Source organism: Chenopodium album, chromosome 2 (genome assembly GCF_948465745.1).
Source record: "Chenopodium album chromosome 2, dcCheAlbu1.1, whole genome shotgun sequence".
Classification (NCBI taxonomy): Eukaryota; Viridiplantae; Streptophyta; class Magnoliopsida; order Caryophyllales; family Amaranthaceae; genus Chenopodium; species Chenopodium album.
This window is the reverse complement of record NC_137835.1, coordinates 38,605,496-38,624,963: the sequence shown is the minus strand read 5'-3', so window position 1 is coordinate 38,624,963 and position 19,468 is coordinate 38,605,496. Positions and strand designations below refer to the sequence as shown.

The window sequence follows — 19,468 nt, the reverse complement described above, 5'->3', positions numbered from 1 at the left end:
ACATCAACGAGGGCTACCCCTTTCTCTTTGGTCTATGGAGTTGAAGTTGTACAACCAATCGAACTCGAAATCCCTTTTCTTCGAATCGCATTGGAAAGCCAACTAGATGAAGTCGACTGGATTAGAGGAAGATACGATGAACTGGTCTTACTTGATGAAAAACGCTTAGCAGCTTTGCATCATGTCCAAACCTACCAACAGCGTATGGCGCGACATTTTAATAAAAAAGTCAAGACCAGGAACATCAAAGAGGGTGACCTAGTGCTTAAGGCACTTCGTAAAAATGTGTTAGATCCAAGAGGAAAATTCAGACCGAATTGGTCAGGCCCGTACATTGTTAAAGCCATCTTGTCTGGCGGAGCGGCACAATTGGTAGACATGGACGGTAACGGTTTCCATAATTTAACCAACTTGGATCAACTCAAGAAATTCTATGCCTAGTCGCATGGGTTCATGACCCAAAAGAGCTACGTTTGGCCTGATTCCTTTTTAGGATACGTAGGCAACCCCTCAAGGGAGCCCGACCACTTTAAAAAATAAAAATCCTCCCTCTGTTGATCAAATATGCGCGTCAGTTCAGCATTGCGTCACGACAAAAAAAAAAAAAAAAAAAAAAAAAGGAATTGTCGTGACGCGGGAATTTGTAACGTGTCACGAGATTTTCACCGTGACACGGTGGAATTTCAGGTTTTCCGTTTTTTTTAGTGACGCATTCGTTGCGAATTCATTGTTTGTTCGAGGTTTTTTTTTTATTTTCGTTCTTCCATTGCGTCCGACTCCTTGACTCGGATAGATAAATAAGAAATAAAAGTCATTGTAATTTTTATTTTAAAGGTTGAAATAAATATGCTATTATTATTGAAATAAATGCGACTACAATTATTGGCATCATATGCCTTATTTTAAATAAAAATTATAAATCATAAAAAGAAAAGCACTATTGATCTAATCTCTCTTCACTTTAGGAACATCCTTCTCTTGGTCAATTAGGTCGGCCTTCACCATTAATGTGCCTTTCGTAGCCCGAACCGTCACACCCCTAATCGAACTTTCACCCCTTTCACCTTTCTTGAAATTTTTTGGTTGTTTCTTTCTATAGACCATCTTTTCTTTACCCTTCCCTTTCACATAATTCTTCTTTCTCGGCATTATAGGAGTCTTAAACTCAATCCCTTGTGTTCTCGGACCTAGACGATCTTTAGGAGGGGCTTTCTTATTTCCAAGACGACTCTTCACATCAGACTTACGTGATCCGAATCGTTCCCTCCTACTTCTAGGGTTCAACCATGCCTTGTATGCACTAGATAAAGGAGGAGGAGCTTGGTCACTTGCAGAAACGGTCCACAAAGGTCTTCCAATCCAATAAGTCTCGTACTTGTGAATGTTACTTTCATGCAACGAAACTTCACGAGGACTATCGTTATAGCGTGGAACTACTTGTTCAAGTCCATACTGCCGCATTAGTCGAGAAGGACAATAAAAGGTCAGTTTTGAGAAATTAGGAACACGGCAATATGGAGTATCATTCGTGCCTACCATCCTAGTAAGCCTCCACCAAGGCACCACCCAACGAATGGAAAATTCCCTCTTTGCAAAGAAATTTTTCCAATCTTCATACGACATGTTCGCAGATTAATTCTTTTTCCTGCGGACTAGGTCGTTATGGCCATATTTTTCAACACCGTCGGGGGCTTCAAATTGTTCGAATCGCTCCATCAACCAAATCTGCAAAAAAAAAAAAAAAAAAAAAAAGTCAGTCGTTGATAAAAAAAAAAAAAAAGGTACAGATTCCCGTGACACGGTAGATCTCACCGTGTCACGGCAGACACCCACCGTGACACGGTGCCTGTTTTGTGTCACGGGGGCTACTCGGATCGTATTTTTACCTGCAGCAGTACCAAAGAGCCCTTCCTGATGGATTTCCGGTCAGCTTTTGCTTCGTCAAGGCCACGAAATGTTTCTCCAAGGCACGTCGGCATAGGAGATCTTCCAGATTCGACATGTTTAAGCACAGACGCTAGACAAGCATGTCCTACCTTACCGTTTGCAAATAAAAGCTTTCTAAACATGCTAAAAATATATGCCCTTCTACGATATACATGATAAGACTCAGAGATAGGGCGATTAAAATATAAATTTGCAAGTTTTTCTAAGTCTACCTCATTACCACACACAATTCTATTTAAATCTGGATCTGTTAGATTCAGATGGCGTTCAAAATCTTGGTAATAATATTCACGTAGGGTAGGCATGGCAATAAGATTTCTAGCAGGAAATCCAAAGATTGCACCGAATTCCTCCGGCAGGGGACATATTTCATCATAATCAAATTTAAAACAGTGTGTTTCTGGACTCCAATAATCTAATGCTGCCCTAAGAAAATCATGTTCAATAGCTACATGTCGCAGGGCTAGCAAACCCCTGACATGAAATAATTCTAACTCTCTTTTTTCAGCATTGGTCAAAGAATAATACCAGTCGCGCAATGTATTATCAAAATTCTGAGACATGATTATTGAAATATGAAATTCTAAATTATTTTGTGTTTCGTAATTATGCATATCTTGAATATACTGGTCTTATTTTATAGCAAAAGTGCTCGAAACTGCCCAGAAATTATCTTTTCATACGCGTAAAACACACCGCTGAGGAATACGCGTACCGTGACACGGGAAGTCCCACCGTGTCACGGGAACTTTTACCGCGACACGACAATTTTTGCTGTGACACGGTGTACAGTGCCGTGTCACGGCACCTCACGCGTTTTCTTTTTTCATCTTTTCTAGTATCTATCCGGATTTTTTTTTAATATTTTATCTTCACCGTTTATTTTTTAATTTTCTGAGAGTTTTATTTCTAATAAAATTCTCAACTTTTTTATTATTTTTTATTATTATTATCTTTATTTTATTTTTTTATTTTATTTTTTTATTTTTCTCTTTATCATTTTTTTACTTATTCTATTTATTTTCACTTGTCTTTTTCTTTTGGGGAAGGTCGGTACCCTCCATTACTCCACTTACGTTTTTTGTCGCGTCATTAATAAATATACGATCACACACAATGAGTCTCAAGCACACACTAACATACAATAATAAACACATAAACTGTGAATAATGTACAAAAGAGTCATAATAAATAAACATGTCAAGTGTCATCATAGTATGTACAAATAAAAACCCTCGGTCAGAAGTCTCTAGAGCAAGAATCAGTATCATCTCCACCCTATGAATATGGGAACGGTGAGCCAAAGAGTCCCTCCATCATCCGAGTACGGGGAGTAGTGTCCTTACTAGTCCCTGTGACCCCAGTAGTAGTCAAACTCAAGGCAGGACCCGTCCAATAGGCAAACGGTGTAGACTGACTCAAAGACGCGGGAATCGTCGGTGAAGGCATTGTCCCATACATCGGAACTGAGAACAAGCCCGACACCGGTGGAGGAATCTCGGACAATGGAGCTGAAAATGAACCAGGATCCAAGGGAGTCAAAACAGACCCAAGCTCATGCTGTGGAGGTTGTGAAAACGACTGTCGCTGCCTCTGACTCTGGCTCGGAAAACGCTGGGAAGACTGAGGCTGCTGCCACTGCGCCTCCTGAAACGGCTGAGTAATCTGAGGCTCTCGCTGAGAATGAGAACGCCGGTGAATCTCAGGAGATCGTCTACCACGACCAAGCTCCTCCTCGTCCGAGCCTCTATGCTTCGAGCGCGAGCGGGACCTCCGTTGCTCCTAAAAGATACAAAATCAAAAGGTGTCAACAATGCAAAATAAAACAAATGGTAGAAGTAAAAAAATGAATCATACCTCAAGAACGTCGCTAGAGCTCCGACAACTCGCACCACGCCGAAGCTTGATGATGCAATACTTCAGGGCGTCAACCAGCTTTATGAGTCCCATCATCTCCGGGCGGTTAGGCTGAGGATAAAACAAAGAAATTTCAGTAACAAGCAGTGTTAAAAGGATGAATAATGCATCAAAAAAACTTACCAAAGAACCGGGGCAGAGACTCCTGCGCCAGTTTGTAACCCTCTGGCGCGTCAGCAATATGGTCCTCGGTAGTACCAATCGGCCCCGGGTAGCGGATAGACTGAGGCGGAATCTCGATCCTCCCCATAGGGCGAATAGTCGTCTGAAAATATGATCGAATAATCAAGTTATTCGACTATTTAAAACAGAGACTAGTAACAAAGATCCTCAAAAGAAATCATACCTTAGGAAGTCGAGGTGGAGGAGCCAGAGAGGGAAGCAAGTCCTGCGCATAATCACCCTCCATGTGCACAAGCTCCTGCCATGGAAAAGTATAGCGCTCTCCCCTGTTTATCAACTCCCTAATAAAGCGTGAGTCCAGCATCGACTCTGGTGGAGATGAGGGCACCACAAAGCGATCGCCGCTATGCTGACGAACGACACGTTCCCCCTAATACCAGACAAAGCGTCCAGTACCAACCAAAATAGTGCGGTGCGCTGAAAGACGCAAGGCCTCAGGAAGATCAGTCATCCCGACCCAAGGACGATACTGGACATCAATGGCAACTTAAAAACCATAAAAAGTTGGCGTGAAACAACGGAAACAACGTCAGAGGGAAAATAACAGGAAACAAAACTAATTCTTACGCCAACAGAAGAGGTGCCTCGGCGTAACAGCCCACGTCCGGGGACAAGCGGACCATCTACAGCCCACGTCCGGGGATAAGCGGACTATCTACAGCGCATGTCCGGGGTCAAGCGGACCACCTACAGCCCACGTCCGGGGACAAGCTGACCACCTACAGCCCACGTCCGGGGACAAGCTGACCATCTACTTTCCTCAAGCATGGAAAGTATTATCTGGTGGATTTCTTCAAGCATAGAAAACCGCCAAATTCCTTTGTCGACTTTCCTCAAGCATGGAAAGAATTATCGGTGGATTTCTTCAAGCATAGAAAAACGCCAAAATCATATGTCGACTTTCCTTAAGCATGAAAAGTGTCATCCGGTAGGTTTCTTCAGGCTTAGAAAGCTAGCAAACTCATCTGTCGGCTTTCCTCAAGCATGGAAAGCATTTCAACATACGTCATCCGGTGGATTCCTTCAAGCATAGGAAGCTACCAAGCTCATTTGCCACCGATACACTGGTGTTAGATAAGCATTCTATCCCTTTACTCTTTTATCTGTAGAACTAACATTTTTCTGCAGGTATCGGCGTATATAGAATGATTTAGAATCGCAGAACGTCTTAAATCATTCTCCGTCCCTATCGGCTACTTTGACTATCGTTTTTCGAAACGGACGTTTCTACAAACTCAATCAAAGTGGGGGCTTCTGTAGACACCTAAAAATGTCTCCCCAAAACCAAACCCGATGATGAACAACCTTTCACCGCCAGTATTGGTCGGGTTTAGTATTTAATCCCGAGAGTGCTTAAAAAATCGTATTTAATTAAATTCATATTTTTCAACAGTCCATGGATTGGTCTTGATGTTTGGTAAAAGCATAGTTTTTATTTCAGCCCAAACATATTATTTAATTTAAGCCTAAACCCTTTTTTATTTTTGGCCCAAACCTTTTGTTTATTTTTATTTAAATATTTTCTTATTTTAGCCCAAATAATAATAAGTCAGAAAAGGCCCGAAATTATCAATCGGCACTTAAAATGCCGAATGAAATTAGGGTTAAAAATGTATTTAGAAGGAAAAGTGGGCTGGAAATTCCCGCGCCAGGGTATACGGCCACCGTGTCACGGGAATCCTTCCCGTCTGACGGTGGGATTTCCCGTGACACGGGAAGTCTGCCGTGACACGGGACATTCCGTGTCTTTTCCGCGTAAACCCTTAACGCGTTTTCTTTCCCGTTATTTGAAAATTTCCCGCGTCACACTAAAAATGTACCGTGTCACGGGAAAGTTTGACGTATGACGGTGGGATTTCCTGTGTCACGGTACAGTTTGTCGTGTCACGGGATACTTTTTTAGGGTTTTTATCATTTTAGGGTTCCGTGTGCTCCCTTAGCACATTTTCTCTATAAATACCCCCTCATTTTTGATGTACAGGGCATCAATTAATTCTCTGATTTATTTTTCTCTCTTCTATGCTTTATCCTAAACACTACCCTACCCTTCTTATTTCAAAATTCCTTCTTCAAGTGCTCAAAGGAGTCCATACTTTACCCGTGGTTCTGTCCTTAAGCCAAGGCGTGAAAGGTAGAACTGTTTGAGGGTTTGGCCCCAAATCAACTCTACTTTATTTAATTTAATCATTGTTTCATTATTTCCTTGAAGTTACTAACTCGTTTATTATTTTGTAGTTGCAAACAAACAGAATCAAAGTAAAAATCATGTTCCTTTTATTTCTATTATTTTTCTAACGATTTTATGTTGTTGGAATTGTGATTAAATTGCTTCCAATATTAATTTTATTCTATTATTTTTATGATCACCATATTGCATGTTTAAAGGGAATATGTAATTGAAAATCATGCCTAATAAGATAATTTGGACAACCGGTTTAGGATCCTTTTTAATCTTGTTATTAAATCAAGTGATCACAATATTTTAGAATAATGTGTTGCATTAATATTCAACCAATTTAGCCTAGTAATAGTTGGAGCAAACTGAATATTTTGTTTGTATGCCTTTGAGATCGCATGAATCACTTTTCGCAATAAGAATCTAGTAGAGGCCAATACGGGCGAATGTGACTCCATGACTCACTTCGTACCATCATCCCCGATCCTCCTTTCGTGGTTTCGAACCATATGGAGTTTGTAATCTCATGGATTATGAATGGGGTGTAACCTTCACGGGTCAATCGTTGTTACCTTCGTTGTCCCTTTATGTTGGTTGCCTTTTATGATCCGTGAACGGTTTACAAGTTCCTTAAAAACTTGTTGGCGACTCCCTACTTTATTTGTCCCTAATCGTATTGTGTCAAATCCCACATCCTATGAGTGCCAAGCATATTCACAACATGCTTTTTACATAGGCGTCGTGCGAAGTGCGCCTACACTATGGTATATCCCAAAGCACCTTGGTGCCTTCTCAAAACACAGCATAACGCTTGAGCTTGGCTTTCACTCAAAGATGCACTAACAATCACGAGATAAGTAGATTTTGGGCCTAAGAACTCATACCTAAGGTGTGATGGTAAGGGTTTGAGCTCTACCATGGGAACACCTTTACCTTCATTGGTTGAAGCCGCTTGCAAAGCCTTTTGGCTTGAGATTTTCATGCATATTTTCTTATCGCTTCCTTCAACACTCCCACCTAACAAATTCTCATACAAAGTCATTTCCTTGCTAGGAGCACCTATCTTTTCCTTATTTAACAAAATGCACTCAAGAGATTATTAGTTGTGAGCAAGTTCTTATGCATGGAATGTACAAGATTGTCTAAAATTTCAACTCTCATGCAATTCTTAAGAGATGAAGAATGATATTTCATACTTTCATTCAAATCAAATTCAACTCCCTCATCTCCAATTTTAAGTTAAATCTTAGCACTTTTGACATCAATCAAAGCACCCAAAGTAGCAAGAAATTATCTACCAAGAATAATAGGAATTTTAGAATACTCATCTATGTTAAGGACCACAAAATCTACTGGAATGATAAACTTTACTACCCTCAAGGGAACATCCTCCACCTTACCCCTTGGAATCCCAATTGATCTATCGGCTAATTGCAAAGTAATGATGGTAGGTAAAAGTTATCCCTTCTCTAGTGTTTGATAAACCGAGTATAGCATAATGATAACACTAGCTCTTAAGTCACACAAGGCATTATCATTTTGCATTTTATAAATAGCAAAAGGGATAGAAAAGTTTCCAGGATCCTTTAACTTGAGTGGAATTTTTTTCACTATGAATGCACTATAATTTTCAGTCAAGTAAACCGTTTTTGCCACATCACATGTCCTGTTTCCACTCAAGATCTCCTTAAGGAACTTTAGATAATTTGGCATTTGTTCTATAACATCGGTGAAAGGAAGATTAAGATGAAGTTGTCTAAGCATCTCTATAAATTTCCCAAATTTCTCGTCTAATTTGTGCCTATTAAACTTTTGGGGGTAAGGGGGCTTGGGCTTGTAGACTTCTTTTTCTTTCTCTCTCACCTTCTCAACTTGTTCCTTAGCAACTTCTTCAACCAAAGGGTTCTCATCTCTCTCATTCTCAATTTGACTATTTCTAGGACTCTCTTTAGCATCACTCTTCTTTAAAACCTCACTCTCAAGGACCTTACCACTCCTAGTCACAATCGCATTTGAGTTGACAAATTTTTGATATCATTGAGTTGTTTAATCGAGCATCCCGTAGTGCTACTTTTGTTTATCGGTTCTTTCTCACCATCTTGCCATTCCATGTAGTGTCTAACTACATCCTCAATGATATCTACAACATCTTCATCGGTCTTTTTCATGATTGGACTTCCGGCTCCGGCATCAAGACTTGACCTCCTTTGAGGACTCAAACCACCATAAAAAATTTGAATAATTAGGTAAGTGGGGATTCCATGGTGAGGAAACTCGCCTTGATACTCTTTGTAACTCTCCCATGCTTCATAAAGGCTTTCACTAGACCTTTTCTTGAAACCTTGAATCAAAGCTCTTGCCTCCGCCGTTTCCTTTTGAGGGAAGAAACGAGAAAGGAATTCTTTGGTGACTTCATACCAAGTTCTCAAAGAATTAGGCTTCACTTTCTTGTCTAGCCACTCTTGAGCTCTTCCAATTAGAGAGAAAAGAAATAGCTTAAGCCTTATGAATTCTTAAGCAACCCCGTTCACCTTATTTGTGTTGCAATATTTCTCGAACTCCTTAAGATGATTGAGGGGACTTTCATTTACTCCTCCACTATATTTCCGCCTTTCAATCAAAGTTATCATTGCCAGCTTGATTTCAAAATCACTATTCGGGATCAATAATGGAGCAATCCCTCGCTTATAATTCTATTCACCCGGAGTGGCAAACACCTTCAATTTAACCCCTGGGACTTCTCCCATGTTAACTTGTACACACAAACTCAAAGGAAAATATTAGTAACACGGCTACAAATGTAGCCAAAAGAGAAAAATCTTTTTGTATTTTTGAAATTTAGTGAAATAGACTTAACAACAATAGCTAACAACTACGCTATTCCACGACGCCATTTTGACTATGGATGGAACTAGGTCGTTAGACTAATCTTCCCTAGGCCAAACAAAATTTGTATTCACTTAACCCACCCTATTAACTAAGAATGGGAGGTGAATTCTAATGCTAAAGCTAAGCTATTTCGAAGGTTATGGCGAAGTGTAGGGTAACAATTCAACCAATACAACAAAAGGAGGAAACAAAGTACCTAGGCACTAGGAATTAGGATCCACATGCATGTGTAATGAACACCCATTCATTGGGATAGGAAAAGATTGATTAGGGAAATGCAAAGGAAGGACGATAATGCAATCAAGAGAGCTAGAATAGTTATTCTCCTAGAGGTCTAAATAGCGCCAACTACGAGAGACTCTAGCTAGGAACTTCACTAGACAACTCAATCGAAAAATGCAAGACACAAATCAATTTTCCGTATCAATGTGAACTTAAAGTGAAATATAGCATGAAAAACAAGGTTGATAACTCCTTACAAATCATACACTTTCACAAAATCAATCAACCAATTTTATCACACGACCAAATCAATAAAAAACCCCTAATTAATTTTGATCCATTAGTTATTCATGTTTCACCTTATCGATAGCAAGCAAACTACTCGCAATCCATTAAAAAAATCAAAAGTAAAGTTACACAATTAATCAAATTCATCGTCATCATTCTAATCAAACTAATCCAATCAAAAATTAAATGAAATTCAACAATCAACAAAAATTAAGGAAATCAAAGCTAAAAATTGAATTAAAGTAAAAGAAATCCTTACAAACTTGCTTCGAATCAATGAAGAAAATACTTACAATCATCAATCTTCAATCATCAATCACGAACTTCTCTCTCTTCATCCTAGAGTTTCTCTCTCTACAAAAATGATCTAAAATTCTATTTAATGAGTCTATTTTATAAATATTTTTATTCTCCGTCCCACAGTCATAGTTGTGCTAATTTGAGCTCTGCGGAGCTATTTTTATTACTAATATACGTTTTCAAGTGTTTTTGTAAATTGGTATTATTTTGTAGGAATTTGCAGATTTATGATAACTTCCGAGCTTATTAAGCTAGTACGAAAACGTTGGAGTTAGATCGTATTTCATGACCGTATATTTGAAGCCCAAGGTCGAGCTAATTATATTTATTTCGGTGATTAAGGCCTCGGCTGGTGAATAAGTCCACGTACTACGAGCTACTATTACGAGCCAAGTGATGATAATGCCACAAATAATAAGACAACGAAGTTCAAGTTAAAAGCCCAAGTGAAAAAGGCCCAATTTAAAGATGTGTAGCTGTTGGGCGTGCGGATCAGCGGGCCCGATCGGGCGGACGTCTTCAGCATTAGGCGTGCTGATTGCTTTTAGGCTTGCAATTTGATTAGGCTTCTACGTTGACGTTGGTTTACGGCTTTTAATGGCCTTAGCTCCAATTTCACGCAACTGTAGGATTAGTAGTTTTAGTAGGCTTAGATGTTTGACTTTATGAAAACATCTTTTTCTACTCCTTTTCATATAAATAAGGAAGTTGTACGTAGGTTTTGAGGGGGAAATATCTTAGCTTAGTTATCTTAGTTTTAGTTTTAGTTTTAGTATTAGGTACTTTTAGCTTTTAGTTTTGTTCTTTTCTTAATTTAATTTTTCATTAGTTTTAATTTAGTTTTTAGTTAGTTTTCTTTTCTCTTTCTCTCTCTAACTTTTCTCTCTCTCTCCTCTTAATTAAACTCTTAGTATTACTTTCTCTCTTATTTCTCTCTCTAAACTCTTAATTTATGCAATTTTATATTTCTTTCTTTTGGTACTATCTCTTCTCTCCTTTATTACTTATTTTCTTTGCTTTGATCTTAATCATGTCTCCTTTTATTGTTTTGATTAGTTTAGTTTTAATTATGCGTGAATAGTTTAATTCTAGGGTTGTGGGGGATCCATAAATAATATGGAGAGGATAATTTATTGTTGTCGATTGTCAATGCTTGATTAATTTCCTATTGATTAATGCTATGAAACTAGACTTGTGCAGGTCTATTTTGTATGAGTTTAGAAATATTGATTCGAGATTCGAGAGATGAGAATTGATGTTTAGGCTTAGTTTTAATTGGCGGACTAATTTATAAAGGTTAAGTCGAGATTCGAAAGATGAGATTTAATGCCGGTAAATTAACTCTGTGATTGTAATACGTAGCGAAAGCCCTTTATGATATGATAAATTGATGCATTGATGATTGATTATTATGTTTTACCCTGTATTATTTTATATTCGTGAACCTATGCCCTACGCTTTTATTAATTGATTTCTTCCTACTGTTATCTCCTTTAGTTTAATTTTATCATATCTATAATTTAATTACTCTATAATCCAGATTATATTAATTAATTAGGAATAGAAAGACTTGTTTCCTATGGATTCGACCCTACTTCCATATCTATTTTAGTTAGTGGTTATAGGAATTACTTTTGATTAGTTGATACGACTTTAACCTGTCAATATTTTGCGCCATTGCCGGGGAAACGATTTTAATTTTATTTCTAATTAGTATTAGAGTCTAGATTTTTTTTTTTTTTTAAGTTGAAAATATCCATGCGTACGCCACTACAAGAATTATATGATTTTTATGCAGCACCTGAATATTGTTGTTGCAATATCGTCTTTGTCATGAAAACCCTGAAATCCCTTATAGTGCATTTTTTGTGCGTGCTCCGGACGATTTTAGAGTCTTTCCATATACATATGACCATATTCGGAAACGATTAGTTGCTAATGAAACTAAATTATATGATTTTAGTTCCTATTGATTGATTTAATGCACAAACTTATTGGAAGGATCTTGATGAAAAAGTCTATGGACACTACAATAATAAGAGTGCTATTAAGGATGAAGAAACCGTTTTAGAATTTGTGGTTGAAAAATCATTGGTCGACGAATCAGTGATAGAAAATCATTAGTTGTAGAAGCAGTTGTTGAAAATTCCTTAATTGATAATGAGGTTATTCATGAGGGTAAAATTTTCAAGTCATTATTAAATGATAAAGAAAATGACTACCTCCATGTTCGTTCTATTAATTTTAAATTTTTAAAGGAGGAAGTAGAAGGTTGTTGTGTATTTTCATCATTCTCTTTTGAATTTTCCTTTTACCTTGTGTTCTCTTTATGTGATGCTAACCTTTTCTTTGTAGGGATTTATGTGCTTGCAATAAAGCCCTATATAGTGTTTAATGAAATGTTTGTAGGAGCGTTTGATAAGTTACTCAAGGTGTTGAATTCTTCTGATTGATAGAAGGAGTATTGACGAGCGGGACCTTGATAAACTAGCGCTTTGCGGGAGGCAACCCGTACTTTATTTTACTTTTTAGTTTAGTTTTTTCTTATTTTTGTGTGTGTGTATTTTTTATTATTTATCTTTTTTTCTTTTAGAGAGGTAAGGAGAGTGTAACTAATGCTTGTGGGAGTTTGTTTTTATGCAGATTTTGAGCTAAAGAAGGCTTCACTCACGCTGGAACTGTACTCGTATTCGATCGAGCAAAGCTCGCCCGATCGGGAGCGCATAGCATCAACAAAATTTGTCAACTTTGATAGGCCATAACTTTTGCGTTTCTTATCGGATTTTTGCGTGTGAACTATAGTTGAAAAAATCTTCCAGTATACTTTCCAATAAATTAGAATCACTACATTATCACTTATATATCAAAAGTTATGATCGAAAGAGTATACCTGACTGAAATTTGGACTTTTTCCCACTAACACTTTGTTTCATTCTTGCCCAAATTTGTTCCAAAGAGATGCATTATTTTAATCCTTGAGGCTTTGGTCACATTGATGTTGTGATGCTGATGAGTAGTTACCTTGACTACTAGCTTCCCTTTAAGACAATGAGGACGTTGTCTAATTTAGCTTGGGGGGAGGTTCTCGTGTGCGATTGGTCACCCTCTCTCTTTTTATTTTATTTATTTATTCAATTATTTCCTTTTGGTGTGCTTAGTATAGATTTTATTTCTTTTATATGTTAGTTTCTATTGCTTTTAAAAAAAAATTCCAAAAATACGTTCCAATGAATTATAAATCATGCTTCCCTATGCCCCGTGATTAAAAATTTTTGAAATTGTTTTGATTCTTGGTATATGATGATGAGAATTATGGATAGGTTAGTCAGGATATGATGTTTGATTGACTTGAAACCATATCATGCGTCAATTTTTCCCAACTACTTGTGAATATAGTGCTTAACTAGTTGATTTGGTTAGGAATTGTGTGTTAGTTCTTGTTATGTCAAAGAAGTTGGGTATTGGTTTTTAACTTTAAGTAATTTTTGTATGACTCATTATTATGCACATGAGGAGGACGAAGGCGTTCATTCTTTTAGGTAGCCTTTAGAGTATTAGATACATTTGTTCCCTTCTTGTTACCCATGTTGCTGCTTGTGCCCTTTTATTGTTTATTTACTACATTACAAGCCTATTTAGCCCCATTGGTTACTAGTCCCAAACTTGGCTTGGGGGAGCTTTTAGTTAGTGAGGTGTGGGAGTTGTAGTGTGCATATAATTTGCACAATGTGGGAACATAAGAAGAGTGATTTGTTCTTTTGATATTGTGATTGGAAAAAAAAAAGAAAAGAAATTGTGGTTCAAAGTTGAAAAAAATTCCAATGTGAGATAAAAAGAAAAAAAAGAGCAAAAGAAAAAAAATTGTTTCAAAATTCAAGTGTTCTATTGAAGGTTTCTCAAGAAAAAATTCAAAAGAAAAAGAAAATCAAGTTTGATGAAAAAAAATTGTTTCAGGTTTGTGTAGGGAATAATTTCAAGCTTTAATCCCACTAGCTTGAACCCCACTGTGATCATACACTAAAGTACGGTGGCGTCCAAAAGGGAAGAAGATAGAGCAAAAGAGTCGCCAACAAGTTTTTAAGGAACTTGTAAACCGTTCATAGAATGAAGGTTACACCCCTTAACGATCTAAGAGATCGTCAACTCCATAAGGTCATGAACCAAATAAGGGTTCGGGGATGATGGTACAAATCCAACCTAAAAGAGATTGAACCTGCCCTAATAATAGGCCTCTACTTTATTCTGATCATATTCATGTGCGCTTTCTGATTAACATGAAATCAATAGGATTAACCCTAAACCTGTTTATCTATGTTGGTTGAATATTAATGCACAAATAAACTATTATTGGCGATCACTTGAATTATAATCACATTAACCCTAAACAAGATTATTAATTATCTTATTAAGCGTGATGACAAGTACCAATTCCCTTTAAACATGCATAAAAGGTGTGATCAAGCAACAAAGAATAAATATCAAGCAACATAATAAATTAATTATAATCATTAGGATAAACATGAATAATAATAATCATAAAAATAATAATAATAATAATAATAATAATAAAATCATCATCATAAAATTAAATTATAATATTCATAATCATCATAAATCATAACAATTATAATCATAATCATGTTCATGTTAATAAAAATTGCAAGATCCTAGGCATGATACTAACAAGATTAATAACAAACCCTAGCATGTCACTAAGAAATAAAAATCAAATCTTTAACCCTAACATGATACTAACATGAATAAATATTAGGAAGAATGTAGGAAGCATCACAACAATCATACTTAATATTAAAATTACCCTAGACATGATACTAGGAATCAAGATAACAATCTAAGCATGATATCTACATCATAACATCAATTAAAAATCATTAAAGTACTTACTTTGATGCCTCGTACCTCTTTCTAATAACAAAATACACGCGTTAGTAACTTCAAGGAAAAATAATAAACAAAGCAATTAAATTAAATAATTGAAAGAGACATTTGGGACCAAACCCTCAGAAAGAAAAACCTTTCACGTCTAGGGCGAAGGCAACTTCGAATGTGGCTAGGTGTTTCTTGATCTTGTGAATGCGGAATTTTGTATGAAAACAAAGTAAGAAAGAAAGATGAATGTTTTTAATGAATGCTAATTAAACTTGTGAATGAAGAAAATTAGTGAATGATAGATGTAGATGATGAATGATCCATGAAAATGGAGTTTTTGATACGATATTTATAGAGAAAAACAGCCAAAAAAGATAATTTAACAAAACAGAGTCTGACGCTCAGGAAACAGAGCTGGCGCCAACCCTGGCTAGCTGGCGCCAGGCACCAACGGCTAGCGCCTGGCGCCAAGCCTGGTTCCAGACGCCAAGGCCTGGGGTTGGACGCCAGTCTTGATTTTAACGCGTTTTCGAAAATCCGATAAGTTTACCGTACTGGAGGATAAAATAATATAATTTCTTCGAAAATGCTATTTGATTTTGATTAAAACTCTGAAAAGTCAACAAAGTCAACTTATCAATGCTAATCGAATTAGGAATGAAAAGAACCTTCTAGAAGATTCTAGAAGACTAAAACCATTCCTAATTGCAATAGGAATGGTAAATCATATTAGGCCCTCCCCAAGATCATTGGGCCGTACATAAAGCTCAAACCGGACCCAGTTTAGTAAATTGGCCATAACTTCCTCAATATTCATCGGAATTGGGCTTATAATATATCGTTGGAAAGGTCTTTGCAAGCCCCCTCCAACTACACCACTATTGGACCCATATCATGGACCAACTAAACTGTATTGGCTGTTTTCTTAAAATAAAGTTTTCAAAAACGGAAAGAAGAGAAAAGAAATAAAAACTTTCTGCAACACTAGACCTTTCCACACTTTCGTTTCATTCGATTATGATTCGACGTAAAAACTTTCGTGTCTACAAAAGCCCCAACTTTGACTGAGTTTGGAGAAACGCAAGTTTCGAAAACAAAAGTCAAAGTAGCGATAGGGACGGAGAATGATTCAGAACGTTCTACGATCCTAAATTAATCTTGTAACGCCGATACCTGCAAAACTAGCGTTAGTTAAACAGATAGAAGAGTTAAGAAACGCGTATCTTGCACCGTCGAGCACACGTCTCTGAAAGTAACCGATTGCTGCTGTCACTGTTTTGATGACCTCCTGCAAGCTAGAGAATGCCATCCCGCTTGAAAACCGCTACACCTGTAACTGCTTCCAAACTAGAAGATTGCATCGCCTGAAACGATCCTCCCCGCAATAATAGTACTCCACATCCTAGGGAACACTATCGAAGATTATTTCTCTTGAAACAATCCTCATCCACCTTGATAATATTCCACATCCTAGGGAATATCATCGAAGATTATTTCGCTTGAAATAATCCTCAGTTGCTTGTGACAACTTTCCGCAAGCTAGGGAATGCCACCCTGTTGCTTTGACGTTCTGAACAAAGAGCTTCTTTTTCCTGCTGTGGTAGTCTTCGAAAAGATCATTGCTTTTAAATCCTTAATGCTGCCATGCCAATACGTCGGCGCTTTGCTGCTTGTGAACCAGTATGTCGGTGCTTTTGTTGTGATGACAATCCTCTCTTCTATGGGAATAGTTGCCAATCACAACTCTTGTATGATGTATGACAATCCGATTTAGGGAAAATTGTCAATGCTACGTAACAATCCATCCTTGGAAATGTTGCCACGATGAAGCGACAATCCGTATCTCGGAAAATTTGCCAAAATCCAATTTTTGGAAAAGTTGCCAATGCTTTGTAACAATCTTTCATAAGAAATTTGCTACGATCGACAATCCACATCTTGGAATATAACTCTTGAAAGCAATCCACCTTGGAAATTTGCCAACGCTGTGCGACAATCCTTTTAGGAAAATATTGCCACAATTGACAATCCGCGTCTTGGAACATTTGCAAGAAAGAGTCGACCGACAATCCACTTCGGGAAAATTTGCCACTTACTAAAATGAATGACAATCCACGTTGAGGAACTTTTGCCGAAATTTATGATAAGTAGAGACCTACGACAATCCTTTGGGAAATTTTGCCATAGGGAACTAGGTGTATGACAATCCAATCTCGGAAAACTTGCCAGTGATCTATGAATGTATGACAATCCGAATTTGGAAAAACTTGCCAATAAAGAAGGAGCACGACAACCCACGCTTGGAAACTTTGCCAGAGATGACAATCCAATCTTGGAAAAATTATCGTTGAAGAAGATGCACGACAATCCATTTTTGAAATATTGTCAGTTGGGGGTGACAATCCAATTTCTGGAAAACTTTGTCGTTTAATAAGAATGCGCGACAATCTATATTTGGAAATATTGTCGTTTAAGTGCTTGCTTTTGAACCGATTGTAATGAGCCAGTGTTTTAGGCGCTTAAGCTAAGTGAGACGATCTTTCATTAGGTCGATCACTTAGACTGTAATCAAACCGACTACTTAATCATGTCAAATCGCTTATATGGGCTAACTGGCGTACCAAGGAACCCAAAATTGTTGTATGAGGTCAAAATCACCTTTCTGAGAGGTTGACTCGATATGTTTGACTGACTCGAGGTTGACTCGACTCGAAGTGTAATGACACATGTGTTAGACTCAAATCAAAGTGATATGACACGACATGACTCAATGTGTACATGACTTGTGTGTGCATTGTAATGTGATCGTGCAACTCGAAAAATGCAAAAAAGCAAAAATTTTCCGTCAATTTTGTGGAGGGTACTCGACTCGAAGTGTTTGAAGGTGCATGTTGAATGAGCTTAGTCAAATGTCATTTTATTCTATCTCTAAAGGTGCAAGGATTAATCCATCCTAGGCTATCTCAATGGTTAACTCAATGATGAAAGTATTTAGGTAACTTAGGCACGGAGGCTAAGCACTTCATACTTCGATGCTATGATGATTATGATTGATGAGTGATGTTGATATGACAAGGCATGCTTCAACGTTAAGATTTCATGACAAATGGTTCCTAAGGGAAGTATTTGGTCATGTGTCTGTGATGTGTGTGATAGTGACACTAAAGCTAAGCCGCAAGAGCTAAGTGTGTGGAAAGATATTATTTGTTAAAAGAGTCAAGTAATGGTGACTCTTAGGCTAGGTAAGATAATGATGTAGGGATCAAGCCCCCAAGTCTAGCTCTAAGTGAATAGGGATGAGCATTGGAGAACCCTTGATATGATCATGGTGTAAGTGTGTTAATGTGAATATGAATGCATTTTTATTACGATCGCACCTCGATGTGAGGTTGCCTACGTATCCGTTAGGAATCAGGCCGAACGTAGCTCTAGCCGAACCTCGCACAAGTGTGTGTACACCTCAAAAAGGTCTTTTTAAGGGTTGTGACGTGGTTAGGCTAAAGGTTATAGAAGAAGAGGATAAAAGGCTTAAGACCCTCGATTAGCCCCCAAGGTGTGCAACCTCGCTTTTGAATCTTTATATTTTTATGCTTGAATTTCTATTCTTTTTTAGCCCTTTCTTTTGTTTTAGCATCTATTTTATTTTTATAAGTGTGGGCAATCCCGATCATGCGATCTATCACTCACTTGGCATTCATGTTTCTCAGGCACGGTACCGAGCACTCGATAAGAGACGCAATCTGAGACGTGTTCTTATCAAAGATATTTTCATATCAAAGACATTGGAACACTTGCCCTTTTGTACACTTTTATTTATTTTTGCTTGCTTATTTTTGCTATTTATTTTGATCTTTTGAAATCACTCAAGCTTTTTAGAATTGCATAAGTTACACACCATCCCATCCCAAGGTTAGGTAGATGTAGGTTGAAAAAATGAAGGGTCTATCATTAGACGAGGCTCAAAGTGGCTTATGAAGAAAGGATTGTATATTTGAAAGGTGAAAGGAGATATGATGTGGCTACAAGGGGTGCCTCAAATCATTGGTATACCTTGTGTTTAGCTCGACATGGATTTTTTTTTTCTTTTTTTATTTATTTTTTTTAATTTTTTTTTTAATTTTTTTTTTTGATGCAATGCAATGTGATGATCATGTGCAAGGAAATAGATGCTCATTTTATTAGAAGAAAATAAAGAATCTACAAAGTTAATCTAAGGAAAGGAAAAGGTGCCTATGCTAGACTTATTGGGGAAAGAAAAGATGAAAAAGAAATAGAAAAAGAGGCCATGAAATCTTGTCGTTTCAGCTTGCCTCTTGTCTTGTGTCATTCGCTTCATCATCACCCAGTCTTCTCGCTAGCTAGAGGCAATGGGACCTTGTTTGCTTCTATGAGGTCTTGAATGAGATTTTGAAACCTGTAGCATTCATCAGTGGTATGACCGTTTCCTCGATGGTACTTGCAATAGGAATTTGGATTCCATCTCGAAGATCGATTTTCTGGTGTTGGATCCTCGGTAGGGCCAATAGGTTTGATTAATCCTCGATCATAGAGACGATCAAAAGCAGCATCGTAGGTCATTCCAATGGGTGTGAACTCTCGCCTGGGTTTCCTTTTAGATCCTTGATTATCTATGGTTAAGACACCATTATGGTCAAA

General features: G+C 37.5%; 1 non-coding gene across 1 annotated transcript; it reads left to right on the top strand.

Annotated features, from left to right (window-relative positions):
* The first annotated feature begins 8,479 nt into the window (after window positions 1-8,479).
* Window positions 8,480-8,585, top strand: LOC145607213 (small nucleolar RNA R71). Its single transcript, XR_014105524.1, has one exon. It is a non-coding gene; the product is annotated as a small nucleolar RNA R71 (small nucleolar RNA).
* Window positions 8,586-19,468: the final 10,883 nt, after the last annotated feature.